At 34.8% G+C, this 16,867-nt stretch overlaps 1 protein-coding gene and 1 long non-coding RNA gene across 4 annotated transcripts in view; one reads left to right on the top strand and one right to left on the bottom strand.

The window, feature by feature from the left end:
- The window catches only part of LOC119069698, a 45,650-nt gene that overhangs the window by 18,189 nt on the left and 10,594 nt on the right, over positions 1-16,867 (bottom strand). The window lies entirely within an intron of this gene.
- The window catches only part of LOC119069688 (acetylcholine receptor subunit alpha-like), a 128,244-nt gene that overhangs the window by 1,602 nt on the left and 109,775 nt on the right, over positions 1-16,867 (top strand). The gene's annotated exons all lie outside the window — the stretch shown is intronic.

The following is a 16,867-nucleotide window of genomic DNA, read 5'->3' on the forward strand; positions in this document are numbered from 1 at the left end:
CAACTTAACAAAAAAAAAATGTTTTCAAGTTGACTTTTCAAACAATATACATGTGTTTCATCCGCCTTCGTAAGTTTCTTAACCTGTTCTTTCAGAACCTTGAAATAATGCACGTTCTATAACCACAAATTGAGTAATTTGGAAATGGTACCATATCAAGAGCAACATCACTAAAGGGCATATCTCAGATATCTTGGATCTACCTTGACCGATTTTGATAAACTTTTCTTCCCTGAAACGTAGTAAAAAGTTATGAATTTTAAACCCGACATTGAGTCCATCGGTCATGTGATTCTTAAAATATTGTCAAAAAACTGAAAAAACAAACTTTTTTCAAAAAATTATAAACTTATTAAAATATTCAACCGATTTTGATTTTAAAAAAAATCCTTGACAAAGGTAGTCAAAAACGTTATAACTTTATAGAAAAGTTCCAAGTTGTAACGTTATCGGTTGAACTTATTGTCTTTTCGTTACAATTCTTAACGTTAAAAAATTCAACCATATCATGTAACGTTATAATGATATTTCTAAAAATCGTTCAGTATTCTGAAACCGTAGTTCTTATATATCGTTACAGGTACAAATAACGTTATACACGGAAAACTCATATATGCACCCCAGACGAAGAAATCGGGAACAGCTTCACGATTATAGAACATTAGTTGTGTGCTGCATATTGATCTGAGGATCATACAATGCCCGCCTAATGAATATTGTTGTTGTGTGCTGGATATTATTTTTCAGCGTGCAGGTCTTAGCTGTATGCCTGTTTTATAATATAAAGTGACGCAATTTTTTCCAATTCAATAAACAACCTAATTTATCGTTTAATAGAAGAAATTGATTTAATTAACTTTATCAATTTTATTTGCGTTAGCAAAAAAAACAAAAAAACGTTTAAAAAAAATTTAATTTTTTTAAATTTTAAATTTTATTATTATTATTTGTTATTAACCGTAGATTTATATTTAAATTCATCATATTAAATTGTTAACAGAATTTTTTTTTATTTTTGCTTACGTTTTTTCCGGTCACCCACCCAAGTACGGACCGCGACCATCGATGCTTAACCTCAGTTTCTGACTGCCAACGACTTTACCACTGCTGCTATACTGCTTGCATATAGTGGCAGTCTTATTTCGAACCGTTGTTACTTTGCTTTATGCAGCACACAGGCATATTTATACCTGCATGCTGAATATTGACTAAATGAATAAAGTCGTGCGTATTTAGAATGGGTTATGCAACAACATTTAATTGAATTTATTTTCTATGAAATGTAGTACTTCTCCCCAATAAGCAATGTCATCGGATATTATTATTTTAATTCTGAGCCTGGTTCTGAATTAGAGGTTTTTTTCAATCGTTCTACAAAAAAACTGTTCACATTAATAGTGAGCATCTATTACGCGAATTAATTGCTGAATACCAACAATTATTTCTGTTAACATTTCAAAAGCCTTTAACACCGCAAATGGATTTGAAAGTTCGTTCGTCAAAATTTCTATTGAAATACATAAATGTAACATTATCATTGCATATTAATTCGGTAAAAATAGAAATAACTTTAAATGAAGGAATAAAATTAGTAATCATCTTTATGCGTATGTTCTTGAGATCTTCCTTTTATTTCATTAAAACAATAAATTTATTGTTGCATATTCCATTCTAAATACAGACGACTTTATTCATTTAGTCAATATTCAGTATGCAGGTATAGTTCGATAGTACAATTTAGTCAATATTCGGCATGCAGGTATAGTTCAGTAATACATCCCACACCTAATTTGAAGATATAATTCAGCACACAGCAAATATATACCTGGGAACCTCACAATATTCCTACGAGCTGAATAAGATTGTTGCCGGAACTATATTTTGAAAATATTCATATTACATGTTTATTGTAATACAGCACCCGGGAACATTATTCAGTCTGCAGCAAATATATGCAGCACACAACAAATGTCGAATTTGCTGAATTTTCCGTGTTCGTTACTGGCGTAACGTTACGAGCTGTAACTTTTAATTTTCGGTTCTGAAAAAACGTTATAAATTGACCGTTTTTGTACCGAACAAAAAAATCACGATAAAAATAACGTTATGCCGGAACCCTGGTCAAAAGTAATAAATTTTGAGCCTGATATGAAGTCAATCGTCATATGGTTCGGAAGATATTGTTGGAAAATTGAATACGACGAAAAATGCTAATTTAACTGAAATTTATGTCGAGCTTTACTACGTTTCAGGGGAAACGAGCCATCAGAACAGTCGGAGCGTTTGCTGCGACTGAGCCCCGTACAAACCCGTATATCTATTGCGTACGTGACCCTAGTGCGTCTGTCACCCTACTTTGACCGTAAGCCTATTGCGCCGGTTAATGTAGTTAAAGTAAAATTATTATGGAATGTGTACATCTTAGAAATTGTGCATAGCGCAATTACGAAGCCCCGTACGACGTTCCTTTCAAATGAAACAAAAATTTCAAATCGCCCTAAAATTTTAGGGCCCTAGTACCGGCCTTAGTCCGAGGACCCAATTTTTTTTTTTTCAACTACATTCTATTCGGCCTTCGATTACCTTCTAAATTAAACAAAAATTACGACAAACGGATGAAATTTACGCGAGTTGTATGTAAAATACACATAGGGCCCTAGTACAGGCCTTAGTCCGAGGACCCAAATTTAATTTTTTTTTCAACAACATTCTATTCGGCCTTTGATTACCTTCCAATTGAAACAAAAATTACGAAAGACTGATGAAATTTACTCGAGATCTATGTAAAATACACATAGGGCCAGAGACACTTTTAAGGATTTTTGAGTACGGGGGACGAGACGAGAGGGGCCCTATTCTTCAAGCTTAGAGGGGCCCTAAGAGTGTGGTCCTTAGACGAACTATATAGTTATAGGCTTGGTCAAGCATTTCTAAAGATTTGCCAATACACACATAAATATGAATATCAAATATTGTGGTTGACGTTTTAGTTCAATTCAAATTGTCAAAAATAATTTTCAGTATTAGAAGTTTACCAGGTTTTTGCCGCGTAGAGAATGTACCTTTGTGGAAAAAAAGAAAAAGTAATCGCAAGCGGAGCGAGCGAGACAATTTTGCAATTTTGTACATAAACAAGCTATATTCATTTGTAATTTCAAAAATTTTCGTTATCTTGTTTTTTCCGCTGGTTAATCTATTTTCAAATACCCCTTATCGGTCCAACGCCTTGGACCTAGTCCATAGGTTAACCGCATTCTGAATTTTGTAGGCCCCTGGCCAGAGTCATCTGAGAGAAGGACCATAAATGGCATAAATTTCATTTGTGTGCTTGAAGCAAATATGGTCTCAGAGGCGATCATTTTTCCGTCTTACTAATAACCAAACCAAGATTCCAAGATTTCCTGCCTGGTCTCCAAAATTTTTCGAGTGGATGTTTCAGCGTAGTACAATACGTGATTGTGTTTTTAGATAAGCTTAGAAGCGAAATCCGTCAGTAATTTGAAGTAAAAACATTGAATATTGAAATATTTCCTAGCTTGGATCGCGAGCGGAGCGAGCTACAATTATTTCTTTCTTTTTTCGGTACATCATATAAGTGTTAGAACATTGTATGATACGTACCATTTACTGAAAGGGAAGACGAAATACCTATTTAAAAACGGGGTAGTTCTCATCAAATGTCGCAGTCATGTTTTTACTTCTTTTTTTTGCTCAGTTTCTCCTAATAATTCCTGACTATTACTCGTACTCGCATGGGTCTAATTCACTAATTAAAAAACAAAATTGTCCACATCCACAGAACGTTTTCTAGAAAACGTCATATCTTTTCAAATTTGCATAATTTCTTAGATTCTCCGTTAAATCCTTACAAAAGACTTACAGAGCAGTTACTTCTGAAGTACAAACTGGTTCTTGACTGAAACCCTGTAAATTGGAACAGAATATTAACTTTTGCAAACGTTTGTGAATTAAACGTCCGCCGGAGGTGAATTTTTTTAAAAGAGAAACAGATTTCTAACCCAGTATAAGCACTAACAACAATATTCAGAGGGATTCTTTTGAAAAACAGCCTACCGAAATAGGACGCATTTTACAGCGGACTTTCTTATATATACCTAGAAAGGACTTCGACCCTAGAAGCCAAAACCACTTCCAAAAAAATTATTCGAAGCTTGTGTGGCTAGTGAGAGGTGACCAAAAACTGAAAACTTGCACTTTTCTTACAAAAATTTCTCCAGTTACACGAACCGTAACACAGGGTCGTGTGGGGTGTCATTAGAAAGGGAATCACATGCACTATTGAGCCGAATAGGGACTTATTGGTTTTAAAATTCAACTACAATGAAATATGTGCAGTTGAAGTTTTTAACTGAAAACTTACACTTTTCTTCAGAAATTTCTCGAGGTACACAAAAGGTACATGGTCGTGTGTAGTATCATTTGAAAGGTAATTTTATGTGCTTTTAAGCCAAATAGGGCTTATGCGGTTTTGGAGCATCTACGATGAACTATAAGAAGGTGAAGTGTTCAAATGCTCATAGTTCATCGTAGATGCTCCCGCAACCGCATAAGACCATATTGGCTCAAAAGCACATAAAATTACCTTTCAAATGATACCCCACACGACCATGTACCTTTTGTGTCACTCGAGAAATTTCTGTAAGAAAAGTGTAAGTTTTCGATTGAAAACTGTAACTGCTCATATTTCATTGTAGATGAATTTTAAAATCAATAAGTCCCTATTCGGCTCAATAGTACATGTGATTACCTTTCTAATGACACCCCACACGACCCTGAACGGTTCGTGTAACTGGAGAAATTTTTGTAAGAAAAGTGCATGTTTTCAGTTTTTGGTCACCTCTCACTAGCCACACAAGCTTCGAAGAATTTTTTTGAAAGTGGTCTTGGCTTCTAGGGTCGAAGCCCTTTCTAGGGACATATCAGAAAGTCCGCTGGAAAATCCGTTCGATTTCGATAGGCTGTTTTTCAAAAGAATCCCTCTCATAGATATTTCCTTTTTCCACAAGTTTTATTCTGAATTGACTGCGGGGGACTGGGGGGGACCAAGATCGACTGGGGGGGACAAGACAGGGGCCTGCGGGGGATTTGTCCCACGAGCTTGTATGTTAAAAGTGTCTCTGCATAGGGCCCTAGTAGCATTTCACTTCTAAGGCCCTAACTCATGGTCCACGCACCCGATTTTAAAAAATTTCTGGATTGGTATTGACAATACCTATCATTTGCCATGTCACTTACATTTCCATCGTTTGTTTTGCCATAAATATCACCAAAAGACCTTAAATCACTTAGGTGGCCCAAACTCACGAAGGGCCGACCCGAATATGCCCATCTTCGAACTTAGCCTCACTATTTCGACTATCTTTCAGGGAAAAAAAAAATTTTTGAAATCGGACGGACAGACGGACAGACAAAATTTTTATTGCGGATTCGTCATCTATGAACATAGGCAAACACTTTGCCCTTACCGTCTGCTTCGAATTCCATCAATTACACACGGCATCGTAATCCTATAAGCCCCTTTGTACTTCGTACGGGGCTAAAAAGTTTATCAAAATCGGTTCAGTAGTTTTGAGATATTGGAAATATGAGTGATGTTTCCCTCGATATAATTATAATAATTATTAAAAAACCCAACTGATTACGTGTTCATGGAGAAAATTTTTAAATATTGTCAGTTCGTACATAAGACTCTCATAAAAATTGGAGTTAGCCAGAAGTGGCAATAATTTGCAATTTATCATTGAACAACCTTTTATTTCCTTTAATTCCTCCAAGACTCTTTATAAGAAAATTTCAAGCTCATTACCATCGCGTGACTAGCGAATTGAAACTCTTCAAGTTAGCGCGGTCCATATGAGATCGTGCGGCTTTTTCATAAAATTTATAATATCAGAAATTAGAATCAATTATGACAACCTTTTGGAAGAAGTAATAAATCCCATTTAGAGCAATCCTTTTATCGACCTTTGTACATCCCATTCAACCTTTGGCTTCAGAACATCGACCGTCAACTACCTTGGTTTGCGTAAATGCCAATTACTTGACAAAGTAGTTGTTTAAGAGTTCGAGGATGAAGAAAGTGAAAGTAACTTGCTCCAATCCTCATAAATATCGATGAAGTTTGATCCTAAGAATTTATGGCTTGATCCCCAGAAAATTGTGGAATAAATTTTGATTTGAAACAAACTTACGCGGTATTTGAAAATTTCGATTGTCTCTAAAGTTAAAATTGATACTATATTCAATGGGGATCGTTAGAAATAGGTTATAAAAGTTGGTGATAACTCACATTTTCCCTACTTTTTCGTTAAAAATCCAACTATTTTCTCTAACTTTACTCACTTTTCGACTGTTTTACTTTAAATTTATCGTGGAACGCCTGTGCCTAAAATCCCTAAAATACCATTTAGATACCATGTAATATCACTATATTGCCTAAATCTCGATTTCTGGAAAAATTAAAAAAAAAACCGGTCTGAACGACATTCGAACAGGGCTGGTTAAAAAAATCAAAAATGGCCAACAAAAAAATTTGCTCTAAGTTTCACCCCTGTTGGTAAAATCATATTTTGAATCATTCATTCTCAATTTTTTGTGTGTTAGACTTTGTGTTTTATGTAATGTGTCTGCACACTATAAATACCGAAAGTTAGATGGAAGTGGAAGGCAGAGTGTCGTGGCAAAAGGAAAATGACTTGAATATTTTATAAGAAATTGGATGGTTTATTTTTTGTGTGTTGGCTGTTGCTGGTAGATCCTAAATATTCAGTAAGAATAATCGATAAAATATGTTTCTCATATGTTAACACGGTACACAGCATCTATAATACACAGGGACTGTTATATATCGTTTATATCGTTTACACGATGTAACTTCAAACTTATCCATTAAAAAAGTCGTTTATCTTCATGCTTGTATACATTTACGACACATAGTTATGTTACACATTGAATAAGACTTCAACATAAATTTTCCCCGTTCAATTTTTTCTTCTTCTTCTTCTCTCGTCTCTCGCTATTCACAATAATGATGTCACTAAAAATTTCGATATACTTTAACTCTGATTCCCAGAAGGAGCTCAGTATAAGTTGGCGAAGAAAAGAAGAAGAAAAAAATAGAATCTCAGAAAAATTCTTCCATTATAACATCTCAATATTTTTACGTAAAATGTTTATGTTTTCCTTTTCACAATACACGATGACATGAGAAACCGCATTAGAGAAACATGATTAAATTTGACAAAATAGAAGATGAAAAAAACAGCTTCGGAGGATGAGTAGAATGTATCACATTGACTGAGTGATAATGCGAGACTCGCACACACACACACACAATAACAATTTTCTATGACAGAAATTTCGTCAGTTTAAAAATTAAGCTGTTTTTTGTTAACCATAGAATTTTCCCCTCAAGCTGAGTATACAGTCAGCGGTGAAATAGAATTTTGACAGAAAGTGTGTGGACTATCTGTCATTATTTCACTGCTAGCGAAAAAAGTGACTGACTATATTCACCTTTAAGCGTAATTGACAGCTCGTGAAAAAGGGTTGTAAAATGATTGAAAAAAGGTTGACAGAAAATGTATGAGTTATGTGTTAAATTTTTACTTATTTATTCATGAATGATGTAAACCTGATGTAAACACCCATTTTGCATGGTCTCCTACACTGTATACGAACTTTAAAGTCTTACGGCAACTACACAGTTCGTGAGATAATTCAAATTGCCTAAAAAATAGCGTTTACATCAGGTTTACATGATCTTTTGGCAGATAACTCATTCATTTTCTGTCAAAAATTTTTTCAACGAACTGTTACCCATCAGATCACAGAAACATTATAATGCCAAATTTATAGCTCGTATTATTGCTGGTTGGCCGCACAACCGTTTCAGAGCAAGGTGTTCAAAGTTTTGGATTCCAACGTTGCTCGAATTTTGATTTAATTTAAACAGCTACTGTGAATCACCTGATATCGATAACAACTTGCCGAATAAACGACCAGCTCTGTTCGATGCTGTCATATGTAGCAAAACGCATGTTAAAAAATTGAAGTAAAAGATTCGTATTGAAAACCGTATCTTGATCAAATGATGTACTAGATCCGACAGTAAAACGGCTTATGTGATGATCACCAACGCACTTCAAGCATGAGTGGGACAGTGTATCAAACTCATTTTGGTGCTGTAAAAAATATTGAAAAACATTTCAAACAAAATAGTACTATATTTGACAGCTGTCACTCCGAACACGTAAACTGATCTAACAAGAAACTGGATTGATCAATGAATCGAAATCATATCTCTGATTAATTCCAAATGTGGATCGTAAGGATCTACTTAATCCTTCGCTTTGAAGCTTCACAGAGCTTACGCCAGTTTAGTTTTTCCATAAAATATTGGCCTTTTTCGATTATTTTCCTTTCATTGTTACACCATTCACTGCACAAAACGTAAGAGACCCCACACAATCTACCTAGTGTGACGCGACTCTGATTATCTGTAAGTGTACATAATAGCGGAATCAAATTCAATTTTCCATATCGATACACACATTTTGAACTTAATGTTGAATATGATTCCATGTTGATGATGATGATGATGCGATGGTGTAAGGAGGGAACAACTAATCAAAAACTGAATAACTCTTACATCGAAGTAGAAACCCACTTTGAGCATAAAAATAAAAATTCATATAAATCATTCAAAACGGGATCAACTAAAACCTGCCTACGGAGGCAATGCTGTTGTCGTACCATTTTGAACGAAAAGTTTTTCCAAACTTTTAAATGTATTAAAGTCGAATCGACCAGGTCACATTACAAATTATGGTCGATTGTTACACTCGGTTGCTGTGTTGTTATGTATATATATATATATGGGTGAATCCACGTAAAGTGTGATAATAGCTTTCTCTTTCACTCTCTTACCAATTGTACATGGTATTGTGAAAAACCGCTCTACAAAATGCATTGTCACAAATGGTAACATAGCTCACGGCATCTTCTTTCTCATTTTGTTTTGATGCATATTCGTAGATCGAGCCAGAAAGAAATATTTTTCAGTAACGTAGCTCACGATGGATTTACCCATATATAGAAGATGGAGTATTTACGGTTTTCATATTCTGGTGGCTGATATAAGCTTTGATTTATGATGCCATAGACATAAACGAGTATAATGATTTTAACGGGGAAAATGTATCAATATCAATCACGACTGAGCGGTTTTTTTTTCTCAACGTAATATTCAAGTCATTTATGCAATAAAAATAAAAAAAATTCCTCGTTTGGGTTCGGCGAAAGATTTTTTTTTGTTGAAAACTGTAAATTGGCTTGTAAATTGGTAAAGCCGGATTTTGATTGTCAGAGCTTTTTTTCGTTCTTTGCGAGGAGCGGGTGTGCAGTACGTTCTTACGTTGTTATATATGCGAGACTCCTTGCAAAAAATCACCTATTTTCACATCGGTTGACCTTCGAGAAGAAACATTCCTCAATTTATTCCCAAACGGTTCAGTTCATTCTGTTCACGAATTGCGTCAAATTTTAATCTAGTGCGTTATTTGTGGGGAGGGACGGATATTAGTAAATTTCACTCACAAAAGCCTATCCAAAGAATCCGCTGAGGAATTTCAACGATTATTTGAGAATTTTTTATGATTTAAAGAGGATTTTCTAGACCGTTCTGAGGATTTCCTAGGTGACTTAACGGTTTTCGGTAGACCTTGGGGCCCTCTATCACCTCCCAAAAGTCCCCCTCGATCCCGGCCCAAAATCTCGAGAAATTCGAGAAAAACCGAAAAATTTGAGGTTAAGTGCAAGCATTTTTTCGTTGTTCGACCAAAAGCTGGGTTTCCAAAAATTTTCTCGAAAATTTATTTTTACCTCATTCCAGATACCCCAAAGTATCGAAAACAAGTTAAAACCAGAAAAAAAATTTTTTTACTCACGAGATAAGAATTTTCGAAGTCAAAATTTCATGAAAAAATCGACTTCCGTGAAACCAAACTTTGACTTTATATCGAAAGTCCGTATCTCTAAATTTTTGCGGAAAGTAGCTTAAAAACATCTTTGGACTATCCTGAACATTCTATAAGCAGCATGTCATAACTTTTTTTCAGAAACAAAAAAGTTTCTCGCATGTCGAAAATTTGCTTACACGCTGAAAAACGGCCGACTCAAAGAATATTCCATGCAAATTTGTCGATAATTTTGTTCGAAGATTTTTGTTAAAATGAGTGAATATCGGTTGCAAATGAATTATAATTGTTTAATAACTAATAAAAAGTAGTTTTGAAAGGTTTTTGTGGAAAATAGGTAGTAAATTTAGGCCAATTTCCCGAATTTTTATATTTCTTGGTAAATTTCCATACAAAATTCGAATGAAAAGCTTTCTTTATGGGCGGTCGGAAATAGTATTTTTCCTGACGCATGCTAAGAGGCTTTTTAGAGAACGAGAGGTTTCCAGCAAGAGCCGGAGGCTGAAAAAAAGTTATGACATGCTGCTTATAAAATGTTCAGGATAGTCCAAAGATGTTTTTAAGCTACTTTCCGCAAAAATTTAGAGATACGGACTTTCGATATGGCGGTATAAAGTCAAAGTTTGGTTTCACGGAAGTCGATTTTTTCATGAAATTTTGACTTCGAAAATTCTTATCTCGTGAGAAAAAAAATATTTTTTCTGGTTTTAACTTGTTTTCGATACTTTGGGGTGTCTGGAATGAGGTAAAAATAAAATTTCGAGAAAATTTTTGGAAACCCAGCTTTTGGTCGAACAACGAAAAAATGCTTGCACTTAACCTCAAATTGTTGAACCAGAGGATTGGTTGTTGTTTTGCTTACCTCCACGACCAAGAATGAAAAATTTTTCGGTTTCGGTTTTTCTCGAATTTCTCGAGATTTTGGGCCGGGATCGAGGGGGACTTTTGGGAGGTGATAGAGGGCCCCAAGGTCTACCGAAAACCGTTAAGTCCCCTTTTTGTCCTAATTTTTGCAACCTCTTCCATATAAAAATTTCTAATATGATTACACTATTGGTTTTTTTTTCGTTGTTTGAGGATTTTCTGATCAAATTATTTTCTAGTTTTCGAAACGTTTCTAAGGATTCGAAATCTTTCACTTTAATAGCTTTAAGATTTAAGTTTCGCTGCTTTGAACTACAGTGAGCTTTTTAGTTCGGAAGATTTCTAAGAGTTGTAAAAGTCATCGATGTTGCCAGTCAATAAAATGTCTCCAGGTTATGATATTTTGGCACAAAATCATGACGCAAGCCCGCTCACACTAAAAAATTTAATAAAAAAAACCGCTGGACTGATACACAAACTTTTTGACTTTTCCCCTTTTGCTCTAACTGTCCCAAGGTATTTAATTAGGGTTCCCAGATCGAAAATTTCAAAAAGAGGACATTTTTGACTTGAAAAAGAGTACAAAAGAGTACGGTTGATAAAGTAGGAAAAAATCAATAAGAAATCTTTTTTCAGTAATAGCTTTGTACTTAATTCTATTTGGACGAAGTATAACATCATTTTAGGCTTTAATGACTTAGCATTTGTTGATGATTACCACAAACGTTTCTATTTCTCAAACAAAAGTTACCACCTCTTGACATCTATAAATGTACTTTGTCCAAAAAGAATGTGAGTACAAAGTTATCATCGAAAATATAAATTTTTTGCGCATATGTTCAGGCTTCAATTTAGCAGTCAAATGATTGCTCTTAACTGTAGAGGGATTCTTTTGAAAAACAGCCTACCGAAATCGGACGCATTTTCTATTGGAATTTTTTATATGTGCCTAGAAAGGACTTTGACCCTAGTGGCCAAAACCACTTTCAAAAAAATTCTTTGAAGTTTGTGTGGCTGGTCAAAGGTGAGCAAAAACCGAAAAATTGCAATTTTCTTACAAAAATTGCTCCAGTTACACGAGCCGTACAGGGTCGTGTGGGGTGTCATTAGAAAGGTAATCACATGTACTATTGAGCCGAATAGGGTCTTATTGGGTTTAAAATTCATCCACACTGAAATATGTGCAGATAAAGTTTTTAACCGAAGACGTACACTGTTCTTACTGAAATTTCTCGAGGTACACAAAATGTACATGGTCGTGTGCGGTATCATTTGAAAGGTAATTTTATGAGCTTTTGAGCCAAATAGAGTTTTATGTGGTTTGGATACATATGCGATGAAAAAGAAGTTGAAATGTTTAAGTGTCCATATTTCATCATAGATGCATCCAAACCACATTAGTCTCTATTTGGCTCAAAAGCACATAAAATTACCTTTCAAATGATACCCCACACGACCATGTACACACCTCGAGAAATTTCAGTAAGAACAGTGTACGTCTTCGGTTAAAAACTTTATCTGCACATATTTCAGTGTGGATGAATTTTAAACCCAATAAGACCCTATTCGGCTCAATAGTACATGTGATTACCTTTCTAATGACACCCCACACGACCCTGTACGGGTCGTGTAACTGGAGCAATTTTTGTAAGAAAATTGCAATTTTTCGGTTTTTGCTCACCTTTGACCAGCCACACAAACTTCGAAGAATTTTTTTGACAGTGGTTTTGGCTTCTAGGGTCGAAGTCCTTTCTAGGCACATATAAATAATTCCAATAGAAAATGCGTCCGATTTCGGTAGGCTGTTTTTCAAAAGAATCCCTCTGTAACAATATTTCAAGTGTTTTAATTGCCATCAAAACGACACTTAGATTACTATAATTCGAATTTTCTCAATTGAAGCCATTATTTCAACTACTAACATAAATGCCGTTGTTCTGCTGTACAAATTAGGTGTTTGCAAAACCAACTTTGCATCAAAAATTTCAAATCGTTCCCGACATTTTGAAATAAAGTGTTCTTTGCCCCCTTCAATATCTTACTAAAAGAAATCTCAAGTGAAACTTGTAAAATTACTTTAGTTAAAAAGTGATTCTATTGCCACGCAGCGAAACTTGTTTTTCACCTTTTAAAGCCTAGTATAGCCGGTGAAATGAAATTTTGACACAAAATGTATGTCAGAATTTTCAACTAGTGCGGTAAAGTATACAAGAATTTCACTTCCCTGCTGAAAAAGAGTACGAAGAGTGCAGAATCAATGAAATAGTAGCAGGCTAGCCGCAGTCGGTAAAAGTAGTTGCGAGGTCGAAAAAGAGTACATGTACTCTAAAAAGAGTACGTCTGGGAACCTTATATTTAATTTATGACTCATAGCCTATGAGTATTTTTACCGTAAGTTATGTTAGCAAATATGGCAGTTATAAAGTTCGGTTTAAAGGGAATGTTATAGAGTTTTGTATTTTAGTCGACACGTGCTTAAGGGTTTTTCAAAAAAGTCGCTGTTTTTATTGTGTTATACCAAATTCGATTTAAAAATCCCCTAGCGAATTCAAATTTTGTGCCAAAATATCACTTAACTGATGGGAACGTCGATGACCTTTAAAACTCTGATAAATCTAAAATTGTGTTTTCGGAAGGTGAACAAACTGTATTTACCCCCACACACCTCATCGTTAATAACAGACCACCAACCGTTCCTAAAATGTTAATATTCATTATCCTATATATTATCATATTCTCTCTATTCTCTTGTTTCGCTATGCATTTAATTTAAACTTGCAAAATTAAATCTATTTGCTAACTGTAGAACAATCAGAATGATTCTGTCACACAAACAATAGAAACAAAAGTTAACATTTAAATCAAATAATTAAAAAAAAATGTATTTGAAATCTGTACGTTCAATCGTACAACGTTTTTAAATGACGAAAACAAATATATTCGAAACTGCAAATATAGTTTTCAAAGAATACCTATATATACTGTGTCGCGACTGTATCGGAATGGGAATATAAAATAATGTTGTTGCTGACACTTTTGAATAAATAAAGAAAATTTATTACTATCAACTACAGCTGGGTATGCATAATGCATCATCACGAATATTTCCTTTTCAATTTTTTATTTTTCACCGTACATATTCGGCAAAATCAATATAAATCCACAGTGATGATTCAATGAGACTCCAATTTTGCACGAATGTCAGCTGTTGACATTAAAAAAAATCAGTTTGAGGTGCAGGTGACGCAAGTTCTTAAGTTGGGGTTGGGGTGCACTTACGTCACCAGGAATCGCTGATATATTTCTTTCCGGTAAAAATCAATTTTTTACTGAATTACCGTTATTATTTCCCGATATTTGTCGAAATCTAGGGAGGCATTCTTTTGAAAAACAGCCTACCGAAATCGGACGCATTTTCCGGTGGACTTTTTTATATGTGCCTAAAAAGTTATTCGACCCTAGAAGCCAAAACCACTTTCAAAAAAATTCTTCGAAGTTTGTGTAGCTGGTGAAAGGTGATCAAAAACCGAAAATTTGCACTTTTCAAAAATTTCTCCAGTTACACGAGCCGTACAGGGTCGTGTGGGGTGTCATTTGAAAGGTAATCACATGTACTATTGAGCCGAATAGGGACTTGATGGTTTTAAAATTCATCCACACTGAAATATGTCCAGTTGAAGTTTTCAACCGAAGACGCAAACTGTTCTTACTGAAATTTCTCGAGTTACACAAAACGTACATGGTCGTGTAGGGTGTCATTTGACAGGTAATTTAATCATGTCCGGAGCGTTAGCGGAGGACTTGACGCAGTCTAACTTCCAAAAAAAGAACGAAGAAATTTTTTGAGACGCGGCAACTATATATAGGCGAGAATTTAAGTTTCTTTCCTTTGGCCTGTATCACCACAAATCCTATTTTATCTTATTCGCGCTTCAAATACGAGCAAAACGAGCTATCACTCGACTATGTAACTTTAAAATTGCCGGAGATACATCGTTTTGAAGTTGGTCATTTTGATAGAAAATGCACCAAATTAACGTTTTCCAAACAATCAAAATCTTTCAACTTACTCTGTATGTTTCTATCTATCTGTCTATCTGTCTATCTGTCTATCTGTCTATCTGTCTATCTGTCTATCTGTCTATCTGTCTATCTGTCTATCTGTCTATCTGTCTATCTATCGACGGTCGATCTCGGAAACTAGTCAGCCAATCTCCTTTAATTTTGCAGGAACCTCAGGGTGGGCATAAAAATGAAAATGTGATACGCCATTACCCCAGGAAAAACCAGAATTTTGTTTTATTGGCCTCGAAGTGGTTTCTGAGTGTGGTTTTCGAGGGTCGGGAACGCGTTTTCGGCTGTAGCTTAGCTGTATTGAAACCTACAGAGGCGTGTGACCCATCAAATGAAAGGTATTCGTAACACGATTCGAACAAAAAAGTAATTTAAAAAATCGGGGCAGATTCGTTTGAGCTAGAGTGATTAGAGTGACCAAATTTTGAGCTACTCGAGCGTAGGATGAAAGGACTAATATTTTTTTGGGTTATGAGAGATAGAGAGTTACATTCTTCTGCAAAGTCTCAGAGTTTTACGAGTAGAACATAGGGGCATATGTAAAAAATGTCGAAAGTTAGAAATGGGTGGGTCAATTAGGGTTTTAGAGTTATTTTGTGAATGGTGGCAGATAGAGAGTTACTTTCTTCGGCAAAGTCTCAGAGTTTTACGAGTAGAACAGAGGGGCACATGTGAAAAATGTCGAAAGTTGGAAATGGGTGGGTCAATTGGGGTTTTGGAGATATTTCTTGAATGGTGGCAGATAGAGAGTTACTTTCGTCAAATTTTCGATTTTCGTCAAATTTTCTGAATTTCGTCAGATTTTGGAATTTCGTCAAATTTTCGATTTTTGTCAAATTTTCAAATTTCGTCAAATTTCGTCAAATTTTCGAATTTCGTCAAATTTCGTTAAATTTTCAAATTTCGTCAAATTTTCGAATTTCGTCAAATTTCGTCAAATTTTTGAATTTCGTCAAATTTCGTCAAATTTTCGAATTTCGTCAAATTTTCGAATTTCGTCAAATTTTCGAATTTCGTCAAATTTTCGAATTTCGTCAAATTTTCGAATTTCGTCAAATTTTTGAATTAAAACTGTAAACTGTTATAAAAAGCAGTGTTGACTACACTTCTAAAACGACTGATATCCCTACAAAAATCTCTTCGAGAAAAGTGTGACGCAGTCTTTGAAATACAATTTCTAAAATGAATGATATCGCTAGAGTTGACGCTTTCAGCTTCGTTACGCAAAAATTAAATTTTTAAAATTAAATAATTTTTACAAAAAAAATTTAGACTGGAGACAACCAAAATTTTACCAAAAAAATCTGCGTCGCATGTGGCAGATAAATTTTCTTGCTGGTCTGTTCCTGAACATCTGCCACTTTGCGACGCAGATTTTTTTGGTAAAATTTTGGTTGTTTCCAGTCTAAATTTTTTTTGTAAAAATTATTTAATTTTAAAAATTTAATTTTTGCGTAACGAAGCTGAAAGCGTCAACTCTAGCGATATCATTCATTTTAGAAATTGTATTTCAAAGACTGCGTCACACTTTTCTCGAAGAGATTTTTGTAGGGATGTGCTTTTGGGCCAAATAGGATCTCATGAAGTTTGGATGCATCTATGATGAAATATGCACACCTAAATATTTCAACTTCTATCTACCGTCTTTAAGATTAAATTTGTGTGCGCGAGATTGTGAAAACTTGATTTTAAAACGTGTCTTTTTTATGCTTTGTGAGCCAGGTTCCCTTCTTCTTATAGGTTTTTTTTTGGTTATTTAACACGTTGCCGGTTATTGCAACTTGACAACTTAAGGCACACCTGAAAGTGCTAGGCGAGTCGAGTAAAGCCTCCAAATAAATTTCTAAAAATCAAAAATTTGCATTATGCACGGCAAGCATATGATCAGTATTATTATTGGGTCTATTACTTCCATAGAAGTATTCAAAGTA

Source organism: Bradysia coprophila, assembly GCF_014529535.1.
Source record: "Bradysia coprophila strain Holo2 chromosome X unlocalized genomic scaffold, BU_Bcop_v1 contig_39, whole genome shotgun sequence".
Lineage (NCBI taxonomy): Eukaryota > Metazoa > Arthropoda > Insecta > Diptera > Sciaridae > Bradysia > Bradysia coprophila.